Source organism: Pleurodeles waltl, chromosome 5, assembly GCF_031143425.1.
Source record: "Pleurodeles waltl isolate 20211129_DDA chromosome 5, aPleWal1.hap1.20221129, whole genome shotgun sequence".
Classification (NCBI taxonomy): Eukaryota; Metazoa; Chordata; class Amphibia; order Caudata; family Salamandridae; genus Pleurodeles; species Pleurodeles waltl.
This window is the reverse complement of record NC_090444.1, coordinates 338996168-339009332: the sequence shown is the minus strand read 5'-3', so window position 1 is coordinate 339009332 and position 13165 is coordinate 338996168. Positions and strand designations below refer to the sequence as shown.

At 44.5% G+C, this 13165-nt stretch overlaps 1 protein-coding gene across 1 annotated transcript in view; it reads right to left on the bottom strand.

Annotated features, from left to right (window-relative positions):
* Nucleotides 1-13165, bottom strand: part of CHAC2 (ChaC glutathione specific gamma-glutamylcyclotransferase 2) — a 154601-nt gene that overhangs the window by 55965 nt on the left and 85471 nt on the right. The window lies entirely within an intron of this gene.

The following is a 13165-nucleotide window of genomic DNA, read 5'->3' as shown; positions in this document are numbered from 1 at the left end:
CAATATATTATTACATACACACAAATGCACAATCACCAACTCATTTAACGGTGAATTGAAATATCTAAAATGTGTGACGTACATTTTAAAATGGAATACAAAATCCTCATGGTTTTCTTAACAACTCTTAAAAGAAAAAGCCATTAATAGCATTAATTTTTACCTCCTATGGTGGCACGCTCAAAGTGTAAGGTGTACTGTTCACCCAATTTACGCTGACTCGAACACCTAGAATTATTTCTGACTCCTTCACCAATTACAATTCAGGCTATCCGAAACCCAATGCAATAATTGCAAGCTCTTAGCCATAGTAACTGGAGTGCCCAGATGTCTGTCAGGTACTTTTGTTTTTGTGGTTCACTATATCTTATAAGGCTAAAACAAAGGTGTGTATTTCACAAATTGCACAACATTTGCAGAACTTGGCCAGTGCATCCCTTTATTATAATTAGTACTTTCATCCAGACTAGCCTTCCTGGAACAGCGAGCACAGTACCCGTTGGCGGCTCAACCAGCAAAGTCCTGCAGTTTGAGTCCGCACCAGAGTCTGAACTGGGGTGACTCGGAGCTGGGTGTCAATTGTCTGAAGATTTTATTCAAGCCAGACCTCAAGCTTTGCATAGATGCTTGACTTCAAAGCTCAGGTGTCTGCAGTCAAAATGATGGTAATGGCTGAGCAAGCCCTCTGCCTTCAATGCAGATTTCTGTAATGAGTGCACCCTGGTATGTAACCCAGAGAGTGTCTGCAAACAATCAGAATAAAAAGTGAATTTCTGTACAGCACTAGAAGCTGGGATTCAATCCACAGTAATGACAGTAGTTGAGCTCTGGAGAGACCATAGGTAGAGACGGAGTACTGTGAATCAGAATGCTACCTTCTGTTTGAAATTAAGACAAGCCGCAAGTCAGCTGAATAATGGACATGAGCATGCATATTTCCTTCTGTGGAAAATCCGACCTCTTATGTAACTAATATATCTACTGCAAGATCCACCACCAAAGTTGTTGTATTATCTAACAAACAAACAAACAATTTAAAGCGAGTCTGGAGTTTTTAAACAATCCTTGCACTTCCCTAGGTCAAGGGTGTATCTCCACAGTAGAAGCACCCTGCAAACGAACAGGCAGCTGTGGTCCTCCACAGCTCTTATCTATCATCACTCTATTTGCAATGTATCTACATTTGAGATTCTTTCTATCATACTTTCATTCTGCCAGGATCCTATTATGAAAAGCATATATTTGGTAAGTATTTTTCATTCTAATTTATCCGTCCAGATATTCCCTCTTTAATTTTTGAGCTTGAATTGCACTTCCCTTAGGTTCACCACTCTACTGCGGTAATGCTTGATGTCGAGCACTTCATATCGCTGAAAGGTGTTGGTTGATGACTCGATTCTGGTATTTGACGTATTACACCAGATTTAAGTTGCTCCATGATTCAAAGTACACAGAGAAGGCCAGAAAACCTTGCGACACCCTGCCAAAAATCTTGCAATACCCTCAAATAGTGAAAGACAGACCATTTTCTAGAACAAGTAATGAAAGCATAAACATTTGAAAACTGAATCCTTTTACGCAGCTTAGACTAGAATGTATATTTTGGGATATCATAACTGACGCATACATTATGTCACAGAACATGTCATGGGTGATGTGATATGTGAGGATTTATGTATTGCATGGAAGGCGCAAGTTATAGTTAACTCTGATAACTACAACTGGTGAATTTCTGTGGTTTAAAACGTTAATTCTGTCATTGACATTATCACACTTAAACACGCTACTTCAACCTTGTTTTTTTCAGTCAATTTCTAAAGAGTTAAAAAAAGAGAAAGGGCTTTTTTTTAAAGTAATGTAATATTTTGTTACCATACGTAATGCCAACCCTTTGCCACATACCTACCGGGCTCTGCTGCCATTCACCCGGAGGCAGACAACCCCTCTGCGCATAGCCTTTTATTGTACATGGCATGGGGCTGGCCGCAGGGCCTGGCTTGCAGCCTTAACTGGCCCCAGCAACCCCAACTCCTGAGGCCAAATTCCAGTCAAAAGGGGAAGGAGACAACATGGCCACCCTCCCTTTACAAGTCTTAATGGGCCCGAGGACCCTATCCTTTGGGGTCAAATACAATTAAACAGGGGAGGGGGCAAGTGCCCCCCCACTCCCTTAGCCTTGTTAGGCCCAACCCCTAGGGTCAAATTATAAGGACAGGGGACAGTGTGGCCCCTCCCTGAGCTTAATAGACCCTGGGGCCAAATACAATAGAATATAAAAGGTGAGTTTGCCGCACAGCCCACTTTCCAAGCCTGGGGCCACTTATAATTTTTAAAAAAAAGTGGAGCCACAGATGCGACCCTTAGCTTGCCCCTTGCGACACCCGACACTGCCTGTGTGACCCCTGGTCTCAGAGGTGGCAACATCAGTGCCAAGAACACAAAGGCTGATGGACGTTGCTTAAGGCTCCAATTTCTACTTTTCAATCAGTTTATTACATGATGTTAGCTAAAATGGATACAAGCTTATTAAGCCACAGATTAAATAAAGTACGGTCACTAGCAAACAGAGCAAATGGCTTGGGGAGCCAATGAACAGCACTCAGGGGGAGCAGCAAATAATTAAATACACATGCTGATGCTATGTATGGCTGCCATGTTTGCCTGGGAGCAAAGTAAAACAAATGTGCCCAGAAGTGCAAGAAAGTGAATGGCATGGTAGCACTCAGCAGCTGCCGTATCTCGAAAAATGAATTAAAAAAACATCCTCAAGCAGGACAACGGTAGAGGTGTGAGAAAGCAAAGGGGCACAATGAATGAGCAGGAAATGGGGTGTATAGAAAATTCAACAAGCACATGGGCCTTCTTTAAAAACAAGCAACAACGACGGGGCTACAAAGGGGGAGGAAGACCTGACAAACAACGACTGGAACGGATGGACAGGGGGGGAGGGATTGAATGGGTGCAGCAGCAACCAGGGAGGGTGAGGGGACGAAAACAGAACGAGAAACAGGTTGGGGGGGGTGATTTGAGGGCAAGCAAAACGATTTGAAGGGGGAAGCAACAATGCAATGCGAGAGGAGGAGAAGTCCTACAAACACACACACACTAATGAAGTGCTACAAGTAAAAGAAAAAAAAGTACCCTCTGAAGTGCGCTCGGCTTACAGGAAGCTGTACCTGGTCCATGAGCCACAGAACGACAGACAGTGCATGCATGCTGCCTCAGGTGAGACCTAAAAAAAGGAAAAGTAGGAAGAACTCAATGATTCCAAAGGGGCTTCCTGTAATTCAGGGCATTACACTTCCTTTGCTACTACCTGCTTATGCTTGGACGGATGTGTTGGAAATCGCCCCAAATGTGGTAACAAAGGTCAGCTCCATCTATTATTTAATATCCTTAATAATCCTAGACCATGTTTCATCAGAGTTCTGTTCAAACTCATGCACCCAGAGGCCCTCGACTCCCATAAACCTCAAAGTCTGGAAAAGAACCTTAAGAGAAATAGTCATCCAACCCTTTCAGTCGTCCTCAAACTCATCACCTCCTCTTCAAATCTGCCGAACCCTGCGGACTCCCTTGCGAATTATTACACTAAATAAGGAAAAGGCACTGTAGACAAACTTGCATCTCTGAAGCTATTAGAGAAACCCTGCGCACCACTGTACAACAAATTCAATATCGTCGAAAAGAAAATCAAGAAACTAGATACGGTCTGACACTTATATATAAAAAACACTTTCATAAACAAACCTCAAATTAGTGGAAACTAGTGCAAAGGCTAGCAAAAATGCAAACCATTCCACCTCTCTTTTCAATACAATAAAAATGTGGTGCCCCATTGCTACAACAAAAATCCCTATTTAGCAAACCTCTGCTAATAGCATTGTTAACTTTTTTTTAACCACAAGAAAAAAAAAATCTATAATCCAGAAAATTTCAAAATAGACTAAAGACACATTCCTGGGCAGTCTATGTTCAATAATCCAGATAGCAGATCATGTATTGAAAATACTGGATTGTGATTATCCTGGCCCCGCCAGCAAGTTAAACCTGTCACTTCTGGCAAGATCGCTGTCTTTTATCAGCACCTTTCCTGTGCTGCAGAGCATGCAAACCTTCAGTAACTGCGCCCACTACCAGGCGTATAGACTGGTCGACACCTGCGCCCCAGTCTGTCTGTCGGCCATTGGCTGACATTGGTTATTTTTTGGCAAAAGGCGGGGCGATGTGGCATCTGCATCTGCATCTACCCTGGCACTCCCCCCCACCCCCCATCTGTGGTGTCAGCACGTTATGCGACTAAACTGTGCTAAATCGAACTCCATTCCGGTGCCCGCTACAGGAACGGATCAAACCAAGGTCAAGAGGAACCCTCGCCATGGAACTCCCACTAACCACGATTTGATTTGTTTCTGTCATGGGCAATCGGCCCATCCACACAAGTGAGACAGTGTTTTTAATCGGCACACATACAGTAAAACTAGACAGTAGGAATGTTGTGGATTCCTGTGGATTCTGAACGTTTCCATGACAGAAATATAAGGACAACATGTGACTTTAGGCAAAGGATGACGTTTGCAGGGCACTGTGGGTGAAGAAAGCCTCAAAGGATCCACGCAAGGCACAGCACCCTAGAATATCCTGGTTGTCTACTTCTCACAACTGTCTGTGGTTTGTAGGTTTGAATGGGTATAAACCCGAGAAATACAAAAATAGCCAAGGCTCTCCTCCAATATGAGCAACAATGGACTCTTCAGACTGCAAACAGATATCCCTGGACTGAACAATGAAATATCCTGGGGTTTTCTGGGTAGACAAATATGGATCATTGAAATAAACATAAGGGTTCACTGTTGAATATATGGATTAACAACAGTGCCTCACAAATAGCCTTATTCTAATACGGGTAATACAAATTCTGAGGGGAACTCTCACAAAACAGTACTTGTAGGATTCACCGGAGGGAATCCACTAGAAAATAACATACAACCTTTATTATAAAACAAAGGGGCATGTATTACAAAATATCAGCGTGCCGCCCTAAAAATCACATTCTCTCACCAAGTGTATGTACGCACTCATAACTTTTCCTAAGAATCAGTCCATAAAATGGCAAAATTAATCCAGCACAAAATATTAGTTTACTATGTCTCACCGAGTGTATGCATGTACATAGAACTCTTCCTAAGAAGCACTGCATTAATTGATGATAGGAATCTTTCCTTGTGATGTAACTCTGTTAATAATAATACAACCTGCTAATAATACACTTGGCAGAGAAGTGCTCATGGAGTAGTCAGTGCGCTTAAGAACTTCATCTCCCATGATGCACATGCTCCACGTGCTAACTTTCATAATTGATGTACAAATCTTGCCTGCCCAGGGCTGAAAAGTGTCCAAACAACTACACCTACCATAATTCACGCTTTCAGCATGTTAACGCACATGGAAGGAATAGATGTAAAATCCTATATAGCGAGTCTCTTCCCCCGTGCTCAGAAAAAGTAACCCCGCCCATTATTGGAGGGTGTTATGGCACACAGTATTCTGTGCAACCTGCTGACAACTCGACGACCATCAAGGGGAGCAAGGCATGTGATCACGTTATCCCTGAAAGTACACCCCAAATATAGGGACCGAAATCGGCATAAAAACACTGACTCCGTCCAAGTAAGATCCTACCAGCCAACTGAACACAGAGACAGGGTAGGGTTCCAGAGGGCATATCACCTCGACGAAGTAAAAGACAATGGGGGTCATTCCGACCTTGGCGGTCATGGACCGCCAGGGCCGGGGACCGCGGATGCACCGCCAACAGGCTGGCAGTGCATCCAGGCCAATTCTGACCGCGGCGGTAAAGCCCCGGTCAGAAAAGGGAAACCGGCGGTTTCCCGCCGGTTTTCCCCTGGCCTGAGGAATCCTCCATGGCGGCGCTGCAGGCAGCGCCGCCATGGGGATTCCGACCCCCTTACCGCCAGCCTGGTTCTGGCGGTTTTGACCGCCAGAACCTGGCTGGCGGTAACGGGTGTCGTGGGGCCCCTGGGGGCCCCTGCAGTGCCCATGCCAATGGCATGGGCACTGCAGGGGCCCCCTAACAGGGCCCCACCAAGATTTTCAGTGTCTGCATAGCAGACACTGAAAATCGCGACGGGTGCAACTGCACCCGTCGCACCCTTTCCACTCCGCCGGCTCCATTCGGAGCCGGCATCCTCGTGGAAGGGGGTTTCCCGCTGGGCGGGCGGGCAGCCTTCTGGCGGTCGCCCGCCCGCCCAGCGGGAAACTCAGAATTACCGCGGCGGTCTTTTGACCGCGCAGCGGTATTCTGACGGCGGTACTTTGGCGGGCGGAGTCAGAATGACCCCCAATGTGTATTACAGACAGAAAGAGCCTTTATTACTCCGCTACCAAAGAAGTTTCTACTCCGCTCCCCTTCCCTTAATTACCAATTATTTTTTGCTTGCTACTAATTCGAACAAATAGAGGTCATAAATGCAAAATTGCACCTCAGTTTCTTTGGCAATAATGATTCATTGCTTGACTATAATCCATGAAACAATATAAATCGTTTACAATATGTGACTACAGGGGTCATCCCGCCCGATCAGACCATGAGGTACAGGGTAAGATAGTTGAGCATTCACTAGGATGCACGATTGCTTACACGCATGTTTATACTTTGCTCTGCATGTTGTATGCGTGTCCTGTTTGCAGGGTCATGTCCGCCACAATACACTATTTGTGTTTTTAACTTTTACTGCGAAATGTAAAGCGGACCATGGATACCATGGATATGGCAGTCTACCTTAACGTTTTAATGTCTTGACCCTAGGTAAAAATATCATAGATGCTATAGGGGAGGTAGGTCCACACCTTTATCTTTAATATATCACCATATAGGATGATTAGGGGTCTTTTTGAAAGCCCTAATGAATGCTCGAGACCAGGTTTGGCTATTTAGAGGCACAAACATGTTGGCTGAACAGAGGTGCGTAATGGTCATTGTACCCAACAATGTCCTCTGGTCATACTTCTGAGTATTTTTGTCCATACCCGAGGTACCACCCAATAAAATAATTATTTGTGGTTTACTTTGAGGGACCTAAAATTCCTAAACTTGGATCTACGAGAATAAGCATTCACTCTAAAGCGATTCATCCTTCAACACTGCAGTTAAAAATTCGAAGACCTTGCTGGAGAAAACGCTAAACTCCCAGTTCGCGGTGAGTTTCATAATGAGGATTTACCACCCGACTCCTGTTTTTAAAGCCAAACCTGAAGTACTTCAAATTCTGTAAACAAAGGCCATCACATAGCGTTATATGCCAAATAAAACCATGTGGGCAGCAATATGAGGATAAGGATACGGATTCAAGATGGTTGTTCCATCCCCAAAATCTGCATTTGACTAGAAAACAGGAAGTACCACCTAGGAATAGACTCCGTCGCTCCAGAATTGTTTGCCCCATTGGCTGACCAGTTTGAAATACACAGCTTTCTATTCCGGAAGTGGATATTTGAAACTTTTCATATTGTGAGACTATGTAGTATTTCTGGGGTTTCTTCAGTCTCAGAACTACCTCAATCAAGTTCTATTTTTATTAATGTAAGTTCTCATCGTGAGCAGCGTCTCAGCTTTGACCCCTGAGTCGCATATAGACATCTAATCAAACCGCACACTTAACTCATGCCAATAAGCAAACCAATCATGAGCTACGCAGTGCACTGCAAAGCCACACACATATACATACACACACACACACTATAGAACCTTAACTAAATCCATGCCAGCAGAAAGAGGATGCGCAAAACCGGCAACTATTTTTCTAAAAGTGAGATTAATTACCCTTTTACTCCCTACAGCTATCTATTGTAATCAGTTTAAACACGCAATCTGTAACACGGCAGGAGGAAGCAGCTAGTGACGTGTGCCCACAGTCAATAGGAAGCCACCATTTTTTTTACTGACCTTCTTTTGCGCCAAAATGATAAATATTGCGCTCCTAAGCTAATTCTATGTCAGGATCAGAGGTGCGGATTATGCAGAACCTTCTTCACTTTATTAATACAGCAGATTCAAAGAACAAAAGAAAAACTAAAGACTACGGCCCTCATCCTGACCTTGGCGGGCGGCGGAGGCCGCCCGCCAAAGTCCCGCCGTCAGGTTACCGTTCCGCGGTCGAAAGACCACGGCGGTAATTCTGACATTCCCGCTGGGCTGGCGGGCGGCCACCTTCAGGCCGCCCGCCAGCCCAGCGGGAAAGAGGCTTCCACGATGAAGCCGGCTCGGAATCGAGCCGGCGGAGTGGAAGCTGTGCGACGGGTGCAGTTGCACCCGTTGCGAATTTCACTGTCTGCGCAGCAGACAGTGAAATACATTTAGGGGCCCTCTTACGGGGGCCCCTGCAGTGCCCATGCCAGTGGCATGGGCACTGCAGGGGCCCCCAGGGGCCCCGCGACCCCCCCTACCGCCATTCGGTTCCCGGCGGGCGGACCGCCGGGAACTGGATGGCGGTAGGGGGGGTCGGAATCCCCTCGGCGGCGCAGCAAGCTGCGCCGCCTTGGAGGATTCCAAGGGGCAGCGGAAAACCGGCGGGAGACCGCCGGTTTTCCTGCACTGACCGCGGCCAAAGCGCCGCGGTCAGAATGCCCTGCGGGGCACCGCCGGTCTGTCGGCGGTGCTCCCGCCGACCCTGGCCCCGGCGGTCTAAGACCGCCGGGGTTAGAATCACCCCCTACATGTCCCATGGTATCAGAGTCCAAACATAGTCCAATCGCAGCACAATCCACCATATAAATAGATATGATGTCCCACCCTGTTCCTCTTTCCTCACTGCTCGTCAGTTAAGTGCAACCCCCCTTTTTGTTACGTACTCTTAACTGTGAAAATAGCATTTTTCACACAACTGTATATTGTATATTATTTGTTAATTTTTTTATTACTAGCGCAGTGAGCTTTTGCCCAAGCACTTATTTTCTTATTTTCCTCACAGGTCCTGCGAGTGCGCTCGTGAGTGCCGCTCAACAGCCTGTCAGGAGTGTCAGCAGCCTCTGAAGCAGCTTTGTGTGAGCGCTTCAGCTGACTGCTACATGCATTTCGGGGAAGCCCTTTTAGGAAATTCTTGGAATTCCTTGCAGGCACATCACTTCCCCAAACCAACCCTCGCTCTTAACACCGTTTTTGGTTTTATATATTTCTGACTAAAATTATTCTAAGAGCACCAGCAAGGGGGCTACCCATACATATGTAAATTGGGTGAATTTTTATATTACATATAAAAAAAAAAAGTCTGATGAGAACCAGGAAATGAGTATACCTTGACGACCTAACTCTGTTTCCCCCGATTCTCCAGATGAAGACATGGGTCAATCTGACATGTTTAACCCTTCAGATATTTATCACCCCAGATCCTCTGAATGGGTCCCTGAACGTAAAGTAGCTGACTATGTGGCCAATAAAATTTGCCAACCTTTCGAAAAAGATGTCAGGGCGAAACTTACGGCAGACTGTCCGAGACCTTCCCTCCCTAGCAAAGTGGCAATTACACCTGACATTGATCCTACGCTATGCACCTTCTTTAGCAAATATACTAACGATCCAAAAAAGGGAATTGATAGATCCTGGAGAAGCTGCCAGGATAAACTTCTAGATGTAGTTGGCCCTCTAACACACATCATCCAGTTAGCTGAACAAGCTAAACAAACTGGAAATCCGTTATCTGTTGCCATTATCGCCGGTTGGGCACAAAGGGCCATATGCCTCTTGGGGAATGTGAACTGCGCTTTGGCAGCACAACACAGGAGATCCCTTCTCATTAAAATAGATCACAAAATTGGGGAACTGGTGACTTTAGAGGCGGGAGTTATAGCCTAGGGAAAACATTTTGGGGATCCTTTTGTTAAGGAACTAGGGAAGTTTGTAGCAACCTTCTCCACCTTAGACAAGGCCCAAACTTCTATAAAAAAAGATTTTCCCTGCTAAGGTTTCTGCTGGGGCCGGTGAAGGAAGGGATTGCTCCTCCAGCCGTTTTTACCATCAAGGACCCTCTAGAGGTTATCCCAAAAGGAACAACGGCTGGAATGACGGTCATCAGGGAACCCTCTATCACTCCAGAGGTTCCGGCAGAGGCAGAACCAACCATATCAGAGGAGGAGCTAACACAACAGAAGGAAATTCTAGTAAGCATTATCTCTTCTTCCCCTCAAAACCTCGGGGAAGACTTTGGAGATTTGCTCACAACTGAGAAAACAATAACAAAGGAACCGCGGATCATTCAATCAGTTCAGGGATTTCACATACAGTTTTATAGAACTCCAATCCAACAAACTCACCCCAGACCTTTAGTGTTCTCAACACAGGAGACAAACCTTATAGATTTGGAAGTGGAGGATCTTCTAAAGAAAAGAGCCATTTGCAGGTCAGTACTTCACCCAAACGGTTTAAAGAGAAATTTATTTCTAGAAAAGAAAAAAATACAAAGGCTTTCACCCTGTCAAACTTGAAAGAATTCAACAAGTGGATAATTTATCGTCACTTCAAGATGGAAAGTATTCATCTACTGAGAGACATCCTTCTCCCGAAAGATTGGATGATCAGGTTGGATCCCAAGGATGTATATTTTTCAGTTCCCATTTTTCCTCCTCACAGGAGATTTCTTCAGTTTGCATGGAAAGAGCAAATAAGCAAATTCACTTTCACTTTCGGGCTATCCTCAGCCCCTTGGTGTTTCACCAAACTCCTGTGTCTAGAATTCCTTCGTACCAGGGTAATAAATAATCATCCTTATCAGGACAACATTCTTCTGATGGATCAAGCCTTGGTTCAGCTCAGATACAATCTGAACATGAATATTGCGATCCTTCAAAATCTCTGCTTTGTCATCAACCAATCAAAGTTGGAATTAATTCACAGATCGTCTTTCTGGGATCCCTCATAAACTCAGTCATTGCATCACTCAGCCTTCCATTATCAAAACTTTCCAAGATTCGGAAAGAACTCAAGAAGGTTCTCAGAAGGGAAAAGATATCTTTCTGCCAATTAACCAAGATAGTGGGACTCCTATCCTCTTCAATTCAGGCCATCTTCCAAGGTCCCCCACATTACAGTGCATTGCAGAGACTAAAAGCGTTGCATCTCAGGAAAGGGTTAACTTACTCAGAAATAATCTCCTTATCTCCAGAAGCCAAAACGGAACTCCAGTTGTGGATAGGCCACATGGAAGCTTGGAATGGGGCAGTAATATTCGGCAAGTCACCAGACATGATAATAGAATCAGATGCCAGTCATCTGGAATGAGGGGCCACATGGTAGGAGAAAGAACTCTTTCATATCCATTGCCTGGAACTCCTGGCAGGATCTTTTGAATTCAAATCTCTCACCAAGGACAAAGTATGTAGCTCCATTCTCCTGAGGATGGACAACATATCAGCAGTCCAGTATATCATCGCCTGGGGGGCACTCAATTGAAAGCCCCCTCAGAATTAGCAAAGGATTTCTGGCATTATTGCCTTCAGAAACTGATCTCTGTAACAGCAGAATATCTTCCAGGAATCAAGAACATTGTAGCAGACTGGAACTCCAGAAACTTTACGGACAACACAGACTGGAAGCTGGATCGGTACATTTTTCTAGCTCTAATGAAAAGATGGGGCCTTGCAACCTAGATCTCTTTTCTTCTCGACTGAACCACCAATTGACAAGGTATGTTAGCTGGAGACCACACTCGGAAGTGATTGCAGTAGACGCTTTTCTCCAAGATTGGTCGAAGGATCTTCCCTATGCATTCCCTCAGTTTATCATGAGTCCCATAGTAACAGCTCAGGTCAGACATCAAATAGCATATTTGGTGCTAGTGACACCAATATGGAAATCTCAAGCATGGTTCCAAGCATTGAAGCCATTCAGATAGATGGTATGTTAGAGGACATCATGAATTCAGCGGATTGGTCATTGGAATCCACTTCCAAAAAAGTATATTTTAAACCAATAGTAGAAACCGTAACTCTGGTTGTCAGTAAGCTTTAAACATGCATAATCCTTGTCTCCGGTCCTGACATAGAATGAAAAATTTCACAAATCACAAAATGCTGGAGGGTCTGATGAGGAGTGGGTGGAACAGTGGGGAAATAAACAGTATATACAAACATGCCAAAAGACCTAACTCAGGCTAAACCTACCTCCATTCCAATGCAAATAACTTACCCTGCCTGCTTCCAAATTTTGACATGCATGCATACAGCAGAACTCCAGAATTCATTTGTGCCGTAAACCTAGCTCTCAGATATGTCTGCATTTTTAACTACGGTGCTGTTTGCATATCGCAGTTGCAAGGTAATCATTTAGATAACAGTGCATTACCATTTACGTATTACAGTGAAAAGGGAAACGCTTGACTGCGCATAACTGGTAGAAGAGCACGAACCGGAACACCAAGAAAGAGTTGGTTTAGTTCTTTTGTCTGCATGGAACCCCACCCTACTAATCCGAAATCAGAGACTATGTACATCAATACGTTACTGCTGAGTCATGCCAACTACAAAGTAGCCAGCCCTGTGCAAGGCACGCGCATTAGCAAACAATGTCAAATGTACTCCACAACAGATCTTTTTTCAGCAATGAATTTAGGGACACAACTACCATTACATTGAAGGTAAATGTCAATAGCATCCCGATTATTCTACAATAACGTAAACATTGTGACCACTGTAAGTGTGCAGGTTTGTTTATTCCTAACGACAATGAAATGTTGGATTTGTCAAATACATTTCATTGATTCATAATCATCTGTTTTATGCTAATTTAGTGTGAAAAAGAAAGTGTTTACAAGTTAAAACATATTTGCTGTTTGTCTAGGCCTCACTAAATCCTATCAGCAGATAAATCAAATCTCATTTGACAATTAACATACAGAAATCACACTTTGTCATCATTTATTTAAAGGAAAAAAACAGGCAAAACACATATTAAAAAGCCTTGTGTGAAACAGTAAATGCGACCCATGATTCGATATCCTGTGGAACCCGTGTTAGCAGCAATAACGTGAAGTAAATGCTTCTTGGAAGAGTTTATCAGTCTCTCACATCTTGTAGAAATGCTGGTCCACACAATCTACCTTAAGCTCGGTGATGTGGGCCTGCATTCATTTATGCACAGCTCTCTTAGGTCTCA